Consider the following 13,888-nt stretch of genomic DNA (forward strand, 5'->3'; position numbering starts at 1 on the left):
AGTGACGGGGAGGAGGGGTGCTGTCCCCAAGACTAAGCATGGCTCTGGTGCCAGTGCACACAGCCCTGCTTCTTGGAATAATGGTGGAGCACCTGGCCAGGCACTCACCAGGCCTGTGCCATCTTGAACAGATGGACCATTTAATGCACTGAATGTTTATATCCCCCCCAAATGTCATATGTTGAAGCCCTAATGTTACCTCAATGTGATTGTATTAGGGGGTGGGGCCTTTAAGGTGATTAACTTAGATGAGGTCCTGAGAGTAGGGCCCCCATAATGGGATTAGACATCCTTATTAGGAGAGGCAGAGAGACCAGAGCGCTTTCTCTCTGGAGCACACAAAGAACAGGTCACGTGAGCACACAGTGAGATGGTGGCCTTGTGCAGGCTAGAAAGAAGGCCCTCACTGAGAACCAAGTCTGCTGGCACCTGGATCTTGGACTTGCCAGCCTCCAGAAGTATGAGAAATAAGTGTCTGTGATTAAGCCTCCCAGTGTTTTGTTATGGTAAGCTGAGCTGATGAAGGCAGACAAGTAAAAAGCCTTTTACATCTCTTCCTGTCCTTGAAAATGAGGACATAAGCCACCCATTTCAGCATGCTGCCTTTGAGGGGTCTTTGCATTTTCTGTATGGGAAGTCGAGCCCATGTAAGTCCACCTTTCTTGACCTCTGTGCCACCTTTAGCAGCAGCTCACACACACATAGTAGCCTGTATACTTTGATCTGCAACTTTTGGACACCCCTCCTCCCCCCTTTTTTTTGCAAGGGTAATGCAAAATGCAGCTCACAAGCCTGTCTCATACCTTATTAAAACATCATTTCCCCAGCCTTGTTCCCAGATTTCGGTGCTTAATCATAGAAAGGCAGCTTGTTCAAATATACATTCTTGTTTGGAAAATTCTGTTGGCTTGTCTTCCTCACCCCCCCTCCCGCCCCCCTGCATAGTTTGTAACCCTGCTTCACGGAGGCTATTCTTATTAAATATCATAACTTGCTCATTGGAAAGTTACTTGTAAACTTAATTAACTCTCTGTTAGTGTTTGAGTTAATTTTCTCCCTTTAATTTCAGCCTCCTTGGTCATAGTTTTCCATACTCTGACCTGTGTCTGTTAAAGACTTGGTAAATAGTTTTGAAATGCCAGTTGGTGATATATGGACCTCTTTAGCATTTCTTTGATTTATGTGCAGTGCTGTGAAAAAAGGCAAAGAAAGCAAATTATGTGGCAAAAAAATGTTGCCAATCTTCACTTTTTTACTCTTAGTTTTAAAAAGTACACTTATCAATCAAATCTGATGGGTTTTCTTTTTTATAAAGATTGAAATTTTAACTATTTGAAGACTCTTGCAATGCAGGTTTTGTATTTGCTTAATCAAGTGTAGGTTAGAGCTGGAGTAGGGTCTCAGAATTCTAAACGCTCTTTCAGTCTCTACTGTGTGTCCCTATCGTGCTGTCTCCACCAGTCTTCAACAATATATGCATGAAACAGTCAGATTTTTTTTTATAGGATTTGGAAAGACGGAAGCTTCTCAACGCTGGACGCATATTGCATCTATGTTTAAAACCCTGAATCCACGTGGTGGTCCAACTAGTGTTGTGTCCTTAGATTAGCTAATGGTTACTTGTCTCAGGTTTCCCTGTGTAGCGTATTCTCGGTGGGTTCCAGCTAGAGACTGACTTCTTCAATCAGTGAGTCAACAAATGTTTTTGAGATTATACTGTGAATGGATTCAGATTTTAGTGTGTCTGAGAGCTGCCTGGGTTGCTTCTTATAGTGTTCATTCCTGGGCTCCCTGGTAGAAATTCGGATCCAGCAGATTTAAGGTGGGGCCCTGGAATCTGCATTTTTGGTGGGCACCCTATAGGTGATTCTGATGGCAGAGGATCTCAGGCCGTTTTGAAGAATAAGGCTACAGCACCCTTTGGTTGTACCGCTGCCCTGCCTGATATCCTCAGTGGCACCCCTCCCCCGACCGCCTACCAAGTAAAGTCCACAGAGGGTGTGAAAAAATCCATACTGCTTGGGAGTATATGGATTTTTAATTTGTGTAGGCAGGGTGTGTGGGTCTGGCTGTGCACCGTTCCTGCGATGCCTCCGTGCCTTTTCTGAGTGTTTTCTTATTTATTCGTTCGTCAGGCACTTACTGAGCTACAACAGTGTGCCAGACACTGTTCTGAGTGGCGGAGCTGCGGTGGTGACGAAGAGAGCCAGAGTCTGGGTTTCAGTGGAGCTTTTATTCTAGTGTATGTGTTGGGGGTGGGGTAGAGCGGGGGACGTAAACACTAAACAAAGAAACGAACAATACGTATAAAATACCTGTTTGGGTTTACTGCCGTCATTAAGGTAAAGCACTGCGGTGTGATGGAGAGTACCCAGAGGCGCCTTTGGATCCGGTGGCCAGAGGAAGCTCTCTGCGAAGGTGAAGTTCAGGTTGAGACCCGCGTGATGAGAAGTCACGCGTGCTGCCCGGCCCGCTCGCCACTGCCTGGCTCGGCTTCACAGCTCCTTATCCAGAGCTTTCAGGTCTGACTGTGTTTTGGATTTTGAATATTTTGGATTATTGAAAGGTAGTATGGTTCATATACTACGAATGCCTCCAGCGGGGTCTGGGGCAGTACCCTGTAATCAAATATTGTGTAGCAAAACGTTTGACTATTCACACTACGTGAGATAAATTAAGATTTAAATAGACTCACATCAGTTCATGTCCGTTTTTGCTGCCACAGGAGTTTTGGCGCCTGTATTGATGAGAAAGCTTTTTTTTTTTTTTTTTTTTTTTTTTGTGGTACGCGGGCCTCTCACTGCTGTGGCCTCTCCCGTTGCGGAGCACAGGCTCCGGACGCGCAGGCTCAGCGGCTATGGCTCACGGGCCCAGTCGCTCCGCGGCATGTGGGATCTTCCCGGACTGGGGCACGAACCCGTGTCCCCTGCATCGGCAGGCGGACTCTTAACCACTGCGCCACCAGGGAAACCCCGATGAGAAAGCTTTTGACTTTGAAAACTTTTTACATGTTTTTATATTGCAAAAAAAAAAAAAAAGAATTGTGGCTCTGTAATGCCAGTTTCTTGTCCATCCTTTGTTTCTCAGGTGTGAGAAGGCACTAACTGGGTGAAAAGGTGGTGTGTGTAAATTTGTCCACTCACATAGCAGCAGGCGGAGGCCTGGAAGAGAACAGGGCAAGTCAAGAGCATCTGGTTGCAGGGAGTTGGAAGAGGCGGCAAGTGCCAGCAGTCAGAGTGGCTGTGAGCTGGGCAGCGGTTGGCCGCATGGCACAAGCTTGCTTCCGTTTTCTAAGGGGCCTGCTTGGGGACACATCTGCTCTCTCTACTTCCCAGGGAGCCTCACAGCAAACCCTTATTAACTGGGTGTGACTGCTCATTGCACCCTGAGAAGGCTGAGCTGGGCCTTTTCCCCTTGTCTAGAACAACGCTCAGCATAGCAGTAATAATAACATGAGCCAGTGTGTATACAGGACTCATTGTGAACTAGGTGTTATTCTACTTCATTTACTTCAGTCAAACTATGCAACCACCCTGTGCGGTAGGTACTATTATCTCTACTTTACAGATGAGGAAAGGGGAGGGAGGGGAGGCAGTAGAGGCCCATCATCCTCCCACTTTGTGGGGACCTTATGCAAGAAGGTGGTTCAGAGTCCAGATTCCCACTGTACTCTGTCATTTAGTTCAGATCTCCCCTAGCCGTCCCCTGCTAGTTATGTATTCATGTATTCATTTATTTTAAAAAATACTTCGACACAAGGGTTTGTTAAAAAAAAAAAAAGCAAAAAGGAAATAAAAATAAAATTAAGAATCCTTCCTGAGAACATGCCAAGTTCTGGAGAAGCCGTGGAGTGTAGTGGTTACAGAGCAGGGACATTGGGGCCAGGCTGTCCAGATTCTAAGCCTGACCGTGCCACTGACTGGGCTCCATGACCTTGGGCAGGCCACTTACCACCTGTGGCTCAGTTTCCTCATCTGTAAAATATAGATAATAGTACCTACCTCATAGGATGGTTGCATAGTTTGATTAAGTTAAATGAATTAGAATAACACCTAGTTCACAATGAGTCCTACACACACACTGGCTCGTGTTATTATTACTGTCATGCGGAGCGTTGTTCTAGACAAGGGCACCTAACGATGAGGACTAAGGAGCTCTGCGGTGCTCTTGGCTGCTCTTATGGAGCGTGCATTCCAGGCAGATCTCGGCCCTCTAAAAGCAGAGGACATTTCTTTTTATATCCATCCATGTCTAGCGCTGTGCTCTGCATCCGTCAAGCCATCCCGTTCCCAGCCAACATTTATTGCATTCTCTAATGGTCAGCCCTATAAAAGGGGCTTCAGAAAGACTTCTGGACTGGCTTGAACTAGCTTCAGCTCTTCTCAGCTCCTACCTGCCAGGTACTTAAGGGGAAAGGCAATGTATTTATTTGAGTATTGTGTAACAAAAGGAAACATTGGCTGTGGCACCAGTTGCCTACTATTTTCCCTTCTCTGGTCCAAAAGGAGGCTGCTTCTCACCTCTGGATGGATGTGGCTGGTTATAGACGTGTTGTCACTGTTCCTTCTTGGACATTCCCAGCTGCCTCCTGCTGTCCCCATTTTGTATGCTTGACTTGTTCTTTACAGCACAATTTGGGGTTTGAGTAGGGCTGCCAAGCATCATAGAAGTAAGTAACTTGCACATCAGAGCAGCCCTTTTTGTGTCAGGGGCTCAGCTCTCTTATGGTCCTGCCAAACTCTGTGCACTCCCCTCACCCAGATCCACCCAGAAACAGGCCCGTTTTTCACTGGTCCATCTCCTCTAAGGTTTTTTCATCAGAGGCAAGGCCTTCCAGTTATTGGCTTAGTCACCCCTCACACTCAGTCTAATTGTTAATGGCTCAACAGCCTCAGCTGAGTAATAATAATCATAGTTAACATTTCTTGAGTGTGTATTTTGTGCCAGCCACTTTGCTCAGTGCTTTCATGTACTTAATTCTCGCTAACTCCAAGAAGCTGACTGTGGTTTTGCTCTGTGAAACCCCAGGTCGTTTCTAGGGTAATCAAGTGGTATCGAGTAGCAGTATTATCTCCAGTAATAGAAGAGAACTGAGGCTCTGGAAAGTTGAACAACTCACCGAAGCTCATGGGTGGTTAAGTAGAGGGCTCATGGTTTATATCCACATAGTTGACTACTTACCTACGCTCTTAATTAGATTAAGATCAGTAGAAGTCGTACCTCAGTCCTGTTGATCAGTAGAAGTTTCACGCTGACCTGTTGTTCATTTTAAACCGAAAACATACCCATTCTATGTATGAGTTTTGCCTTTTTTTCCTTCCAAAAGAAAAAATCCTAACCCCACATTTATCATAGGAAAATCCTGCATGGACTCCTGCTTTGCCTTTTCTCATACTTCCTGTGTAGACACTCACAGTCAGAACTTAAACCAACAAAAAACCTTCAACAGGCCGATAAGGAAGGAAACAAGTACAGTCGGCTCTTTGTATCCGTGGCTCCCGCATTCTCAGATTCAACCAACTGCAGAGTGAAAATATTTGGGAAGAGAATTCCAGAAAGCTCCAAAAAGCAAAAGTTGAATTTGCCACTCACTGGCAACTATTCACATAGCATCTACATTGTTTTTATAACTATTTACATAGCATTTACATTGTATTAGGTATTATAAGTAATCTAGAGATGGCTTAAAGTATACGGGAGGATGTGTGTAGGTTATATGCAAATACTGTACCATTTATATAAGGGACTTGAGCATCTGCGGAGTTTGGTATCCACGGCAGGTTCTGGAACCAGTCCCCCGTGGATACCTAGGGAAGACTGTACTCTGGGAGCCTGCAGAGAGACTTTGATCTTCCAGTGCTGAATACTTTGTTAGCTGCCTAAGAAATACTCTGTAACTTGCTTGTTTAATGCGTCAAGGTTGAGCCAAGTTTCTGGGCATTTAGGTGGTTCGTAGCTTTAAAAACCACTCTCCACGGTGTGCTAGAAGGAGCTTCCCAGCTGATCCTCTGGGTGCCTTTCGTGTTGAGTGCTTACAGCGTCTCCCTAGGCTCCATACAGCTGTCCTGGGCTTTATGGAGAGTTTTATACAGAGTTGGCTGTGAGGTGTCACCAGCGTGATGGATCCTTTTCCTCGTTTGTACAAGAGGAACCAAGTTGGGGCTCCTTCTCAGCATACCTCACTCATTCAGAACAGCGGGGATGGGGGGTACTTTTTCCTTTTTTCCATTACACTTACCAGTTTATCATCTGACATGTTTAGGATGACAGTATTTGATTGAAAGGTGATATACTCTTAATCAGTTTTGTGAAAATTCGGTCATTCTCGGCATTGTTGGAAGAGGCGAATTTTGGGGCATAGTCACTTCTGATAATCACAAGACCAACTCTGTCTGTTCCCAGGGCGCTGGGCCCTGTGCTTACATCTTCTGCACGAACCATTTCACTTAATTTCTATGACTGACCTTCCGTTTCTTCATCTGTAAAAGGAGGCTGCGATACCTCTCTCCGTGGGGTTGTTGTGAGATAAGGAAAAGGCACTTGTGAAGTCTGCCTTAGGGAGTGTGCTCGGTCAACAAGAGAACAGCTTTGTCCTTGTGAGAGAAATCTTTTTTTTTTCCCCCATATTGGGCTGATGGAGAAACAGGCTCACAGGGAAGAGGAAACACCCAGAAATGCCCAGAATAACTCGTACTTGAGCTGAGGTTTGAACTCGGGGCTGTCTGACTACAAAGCTCGTCCTCCTACCCCGGGGACCACACTGCCTCTGGAGTTGCAGCCTTTGCTGCCAGAGCACAAAGGAAAGCACGTGCCTCCCTGGACTTACTGCCCCCAAGCCACCAGGCCTTATTCCTCCTATTCCCGAAGGGAAAAGGCAGTTGTTAAAAATGATCAACAAAAAAAGTGTCTTCCTGAATGTCTTCTTCTATTTCCTGATTCCTGCTCTCACAGGCCTCCGACCTGAGCCACTGGCCTTTTGCTTCCACTCCTGTTATTTTCAGCTTGTCTGACATCATAGTTATGTATCTTTTAAAGTCAGTGATCGTATGCCTGTTTCCCATTCTTCTTCCTTCTGAGTTTTCTCTGTGCTCCCTTTCCCTCTTCCCCGCCTCCTTGCTTCATTTCCTGAGTAAGCAAGGGCTGGGGCTGAGGCTGATCAGATCCCTGATTTGGAGCCAGTTGGCTCCCGCTGGAGATGTTTATGATGTTTATGGAAGGAAGCAGAAGAAGCCAATGGGGGCTGCTTTTGATGGTAATGAAAATGATGCTTAAAGCAGAACTCAGCATTTCATGACATTAGAAGAAGGGAGAGTTAAACTGTCCAACTAAATCTAAACTGACTGACTATGAGCACATAGGAATCATTTTTACTACCCATAAAAGAAGTTTATAATAATCTAATCATAATTTTAAATTGATCAGATTGGTAATTTAAAAAAAATCATGTTTACTGGTTTCTCGACTGAAATCTTTTCAGTGATAAGTCGGCAAATGACTAATGCTTAGAATTCAGTGTCTAGAATTGAGATATGGAAGTGTCCAGTGGTTGTCATTTTACTCATTTCTCAGTTGAAAAATCTCTGTTTTCTTTGGGAGGAAGAGAAAAAAAGAAATATCCAGGGACACACCTATTATATGGGAATACTCAGTTCTTCCTCCAGGCCTCACCTATGAATGTTTGGGAAGAATAACAAAGTAGTGTGTGTCAACAAACATTTGTTACTTGCTAGACCTCTAGCACTGCGCTAGATTTCAACTAACAGCCAAGCATCAGACATCACAAAGAGCCCTTTCCCTTCTTTAACTGCCTTAAGTAGAGACTTCTGGTGACTGATAAAATGTTTGTGTTTCAAAAATGTATTTAAATTTCACCAATGCAAGTTTAGACTGCATTTTCATAGAGAAATACAACATCATAGAATTTCAGTGTTAGAAGGCACCTTAGACATAATTAATTCTAGCCTTCCATTTTAGACTTTTGATCCAGGCCCTAGGTATGCAATAGAAAACTAGTATTTGCCATTTCTGGTGGAAATATAAAGCTAATTCTGGGGCGTGTCATTCTTCCCTGCTACTTCTGTCTTTGGTCAGTGATAGAGAAAGGTCAAGGACACATTTTGTTTTTTGTTGGATATAGTATAGTGTGTAAATGGATAATTATTCTGGGGTGGTTCAGGCTTAGTTGGAGACAAGAACATGATGGCCCATCTGGCATGGACTGCTTCCTCTAATATGAATGTAGGTGAGCAAGACTGCCCCCATGTTGTCCCTCTTCAGAGGACATGTTCTCATTGTCCCCATCGTTTAATAGTCTGTTAGAATGCTCTCATTAGTGCATTGTCGGATTTTGCCTTGATCCTATTTGTATATCCTGCCTTCATCTTCTTCAGTGGCCCAGGGGCCCTCCAACATGATTTTTATGACCCTGTGCATTGCTCTCCAGGACTGTGCAGGATAAACAGGTTGAAAGCCTGGTATGAAAGGCAAGGTGGTTAACAGGAGATGGGGAACACCAGTTTTTGTGTACCCTTGTCTGTCTGTTAGGGTCTCTTTTTCGCTTTCTTTTGTCTGCTTTCTCTCTGCCTCTACAAACAGTCCCTACTACGATGGTTGTTTCCTCCATTTTTAGCCACATTCACGGTTTGCTTTTTATTGGATCTGTTTAGATATATGAGTGGTAACTCTTCCAGCTGATTGGCCTCCTTGAAGTATGATAACATGCGTACAGCTGTAGTGTAAAAAGGGGCAGTTGTGGAGAAAGGCCTATTAATAAAGGTGTGAGTTCTGGAACACTCCAGAGGAACAATTCTAAACAACTCTAAACATTGCAGATATTTAAGAAAGAAAAAGACTGCTATCCATGCTCTCTGTTTACTTCTTTGACAGTTTTGAAGTTTGGACATTTGAGGATTCATATGTAGGAAAAAAGAAACCCAAATGGCCTTTAGCATGGAAATGATGCCACAGTTGAGCAGAAGCACAGCCCTGATTTGGTGTCCGGCTTTCATGGTAATTGAAAGGCCTGAAACCCAGCTTCCCAGTAGAGAACAAATAGGCAAATAAATTGGAGGCTTCCTTATGGTTTATTGATGCTGTTTTGCCCAAGTAAAAAAAAAATCATTTACCCATAAAAGCTCAAATCTAAGGTTGTTTTTTCTTTCTTTCTTTCTTTTTTTTCATATTGGCTATATGAAAGAAGCAGTAGGAGACAAAATGAGGAAAGAAGCTAATATCATTATCTGATATTTAGATAAAAACCTGAGCAAAACAGTTAGATTTATGTTATTTTTCTGTAGTTGTTTTCCTTGGCACAGATAATACCAGGCAACCTTGCTTCTTTCTTTCCTTAGAATTATGTTCCAAAGAAGAAACAGAGCTTTATTGTAATACATGGTTCTTTCTCATTAGCTGGAAACAAAACACATTTTAATAATGAGGGGCAAAGGTTTTTGCAACTCGAAGTGGTGACGAAGTGTTCCTAGTTTTGCACAAATATTGGTTTTAGTTGAAAGCTTAATGGTTTAGGAGAAATATGACTGTATGAAAATCTCACCTTAGCCTCCCCCACCCTGCTAGTGCCACATACACATATGCCAGCTTCATGGCGTGTGGCTTGATCCAGGTGTTTGTGGCATGAACTGATCCCGGTGTCAGATGTCCCTAGATTGGGGCCGTGAGCTTGGCGTGCACTCTTGCATCTTGGAAAGATTGTCAGCACACTTATGCCAACCAGCTCTGGTTGTTATGATCAGTGATCTGCAGGGGAAGTGGTCCTACGTGGATAGTGCCCTTGCCTCTTACTACCATGATGTATTACACAAATTCTCAAAGATGATCCCTAAGTAAAAACAGATAATACACATGTGGATTCTCCCGGACAATAAGATAATTTATGAAAACCCATGAAGCCCTAGCACAGTTGCCCCATCAACTGATATCAAGGCTGCTTAGGAAGGTCAGATGTGTTACTGCTGAGTCTAGAATTTAGGTTTTCTGACAACATTGAGGTTTCTATGGTTCCTTGGTTTCTTTTCTCTAAAGTTTTTGATGCCAAATGATATTAAAACCTTAAAATGAATGAGTTCCCCAAACTCCCCACCTTAGACATGACTGGAGTCAGTAGGAGGGAAAACCATGTGACATCTCAGCGCCTGCAAGAGGTCAGAGCGAACAGAGCAGACAAGAGCCAGCGAATGCTAGTGATGCTCCGTCCCCGCTCCCTTAGCTCTAGTTCCCGCCTGCCCGAGAAGAAGACCTGTGTGTCATTGCTGAAGCAGAGATAACAAATGCCAGGTCCTCCGGTTAGAAAGATGCAGCACACTTAAAACCACAGGAAAAAGATGTGTAACGTGAACCTTGAATGGCCTTTTTCCCTCTTGTGATATGTGTGACCTCTTTAAGGTCAGAGTCTCCTCTCCCGTAAAGTGGGGGTGGGGTGTGGTGAGGGGAGGCTTCACTAAGACTCCTGTCTGACATGAGAATTCTGTGATTTGAAGTAATCCGAGTGCAGTCCCCATGGATGCCTTTTCCTGAACTCAAGCCTGCGGAGAGGTTCAGACATGCCCGCTTTTTTAGCAATTAGAGTAAGAGGGAGAAAGGATTCCTTCATGGCTCTGTCACAGCAGTGAGCACCTGCAAAGCTGTGTGTTTGCTTTTGTAAGAGACCAGCCTTAAGAGGACTGTCTGATGGAGTCATTCTGTTCTCTAGATTGGCTCCAGTGACAGGCCAGGCCAGGCCAGGCCAGGGCAGTTTCACCAATCTGCCAGTCCACTTAAGAGCTGACAAATTCATTAGCATCACCTGTACGTCATGCACTACCCTGCAGGTTGCAGAGAATGCAGACTAATCAGTAACAAGGCTGTATCCTCCAGGTATGTCTCCCTCGTGGCCAGCGTCACTCCTGGACCAAGAAAGAACACCAGGCTACTTTACCTGGTGCCAAATCCCAGTGACAGAGAGGAGCTCTGCTGGGAGAAGGGAGCCGCCCGAGGGAGACTGGAGGAGGCCCAGGGGCTCCCCAGCCTTGATCTCCTCTTCCCCTCCTGTGGCCCTGCTCTAAGCCAGCCAGAATTTATTATGACTGACTTCTGTCTCATTCTTCATCCAAAGGGTTTAGTTACTGGAAGTACCAATGTATCTTCCTAGTGTTCTTAGGAACGTATATGTAACTCTGTGTAAAGTGATTTTTAGAAATAAAGTGAAATGCCTTAAGGTTCGGAGATGTCTTGCTGCTGTTGTCGTTGAACTTGCCCCCACCCTTAAAGAAGCCTTTGGTGAGTCTTTGAAAACGAAATAATGGTTTTCAGAGTAGGAAGAATCAAGCCTTCATTGATCTGGCTTATAAATTTTGAGATTTTTGAATGTCAGTTTTCTTAAAGTGAGATTCAGGCCATATGGCATGGGTAGGATAGTGTTGCTTATGAATAGATGCTGTACCATGGACCCCTGGGAGGTTCTAGGAAACACTACAGCTTTTAAGTACTAGGCCTAATTGAACGCCACTGGCTTAATTAGTATATTGAATGTAATCGGTATGATGAATTTCCTTCTATTTTCTTCTCAAACTTCTGTCCATTGCAGAACATGTCCTTTATCTATTTTGGAGCAGGTAGAGCATTCAGAACAACGTGGAAGACGTGAAACAAGTTGGAGAACTAAGCAGGGGGATCATTGCTCATCTGATTTTCTGAACCCGAGATTTAAGTCAGAAACTTTGCATTTGAGTCCTATTTTTTTAAAATAATTTCCTTTCATGTCATTTCCTTCCAGTACATTTTGTTACTTGTAATTTGAAGCATATTAAAGCTAATTGGATTTGGACTTTTTTAAAAGCAGTAAAGACTTAGGCTATCCAGAGGAAAAGGGTTTGCTGTTGTATGAAATTGTAGGGACATTACTTCAACACTTTGTGGTGAAGTCAAATACCCATGTAACTTCTTTAGAAACCTAGAGGAATCAAACCTTAGAGCTAGGTGGATCCTTGGAGAAAACATAACGCATGTTTTGCAGAGAGGGGAGTGAGATGTGTAAGACCGCGAAGCTCTTGTTAGTAACAGAGTTCAGTAGCACATTTTCAAAGAGAATGCTTGTTATAGAGGCTCTTAGTCTGTACATTAGAGTTTACCAGGACCCTACCTGGTAACATTCAACACTTGTGCATGTTTAATATTAATAAAACAGCAGTACTTTAAGAAATATGCAGTAAATCGAGGTTTTCCTAATTCAAAATGGTGTTTCCCTCAGATCATTATGAGTTGTTGAAAATATCTCAGATATAGAGCTAATTAGTAGACATAATTGATTAGAAAGGGCTTTAGGTTGAGAACTGACAGAAAAATCTGAGGTTAGTCCTAGAAAATAGAAGTTTGACATTAATAGATAGCAAAACAGGAACTGAGAGAAATGTTCTCAAAATCCAGAGAACATGGAAATAGCAGCTACTGCGGAGTGGCCACTTACCAGTAAATAAAGAGCCCCCTCACCGCAGCTGACCACATGAACACTCCCATTCCCCACAGCTGTGAGATGTGAAAGTTAAAAGAATGGACTGCTTTATTTCTCTCCCTCTTTCATTTTATTCTTGCTGATTAATGGAGAAATGATCTTGGATAGAAAAATCACATTATAACTTTGATAAGTTGCCTTTTGAAATAGAGTTGTTCCCAAGCCACATATGTTTATTAAAATGTACTTTTATAGAAAATATTACAGAGCCTGTAATTGAAAACTTACGGCAGTATTTTGGGGAGTGATATGTTCTTAATGTTAATTTGTAGATTAGCTCTGGACTCCCTTCTGCTGTTCTAGAACCATTGTCTGAGTGAACATTTTCCAAGAATCTCTTCAGATCTAAACTGTGTTTCATGGAATGGAGTATTTAGTGCTTAAATAATGTATAAATCCAGTTGGACAGGAGCTGCCTGTCAGTTTTATTAACTTTGACCTTTTCTCCCATTATAAAGATGGTTCGGTAAATATTTAATGGGCTCCTTATAGATCTTGACAGTCGGAGCTGTGCTCCTGGAAACTGGGAAATGTATATATGGTGAACAAATGTTGCTTAATCACTGTGAGTCAGCTTTCAAAGGCAGGTTTCGTTTGGGGGGAAGAAAAGTCCTTCCATCTTCATGTGCTCTTAGGGGTGTGGTGTACATTAAGAGCGTCCCAGATGGTAGAAGTTTCAAAGGAACCCTTTGAAAGACAGCAGCTAGCATGCATCTCTGCTGTTTTGGGTTTGTTTGTTTGTTTGGGCAAATGATCAAACTGATGCCAGGTGGGCAAAATCACCGTGCTGCTCTGCGTGGTTAGCAGGACTCGTCCCCTCCAAAGAGTCAGCAGGGCTGGAGTGGCTGAGCCTGCATGGACCCCAATAAGATACAAAGAAGAAGGAGAACCAAAAGGAGAGACGATTCCTTGAGCCAGGAGGGGACCCCTGCCAAGCTGTCTTTCCCTTTAATTCCATAAAGCTCCATGCATATTGCACTCATTGCAAATTCTGGTGGGGAAGATCGAAACCCAAGTAGCTGACATTTTGAAACATCGTCTTTCAAACTTGTACTGTCCCTTGCTTCCATCGATTTCCCATTTAAGAAATCTGTAGCAGAAAAACAAATTTGAGCAAAATTCATTGGTCTGCGATGAGTTGTTAGAGCCAAATTATGCCCCCCCTTTCCACCCCAAGAAGAGCTCCGTTCTTATTATCAATGTGATATATCTTTGTCTTGTATTGTGCAGCCATAAGGCTCCCACAGCAAATCGACCAAGTAAATCAAGAGCCTGTTAAAAAGCAATATGGATGCTCCAAAACACAGACATTTCAGTATTACTGGGTCACTGGATATCTTCATTTTTATAGCCACTTTCAAGAAGCAGATCATTTCAATTGGT

The 13,888-nt window shown here is 43.5% G+C and overlaps 1 protein-coding gene across 1 annotated transcript in view; it reads left to right on the forward strand.

Moving 5' to 3' along the window:
* MED27 (mediator complex subunit 27) overlaps positions 1–13,888 on the forward strand; it is a 208,806-nt gene that overhangs the window by 51,913 nt on the left and 143,005 nt on the right. The gene's annotated exons all lie outside the window — the stretch shown is intronic.

The sequence above is a fragment of the Mesoplodon densirostris genome, chromosome 6 (genome assembly GCF_025265405.1).
Source record: "Mesoplodon densirostris isolate mMesDen1 chromosome 6, mMesDen1 primary haplotype, whole genome shotgun sequence".
NCBI classification, from domain to species: Eukaryota; Metazoa; Chordata; class Mammalia; order Artiodactyla; family Ziphiidae; genus Mesoplodon; species Mesoplodon densirostris.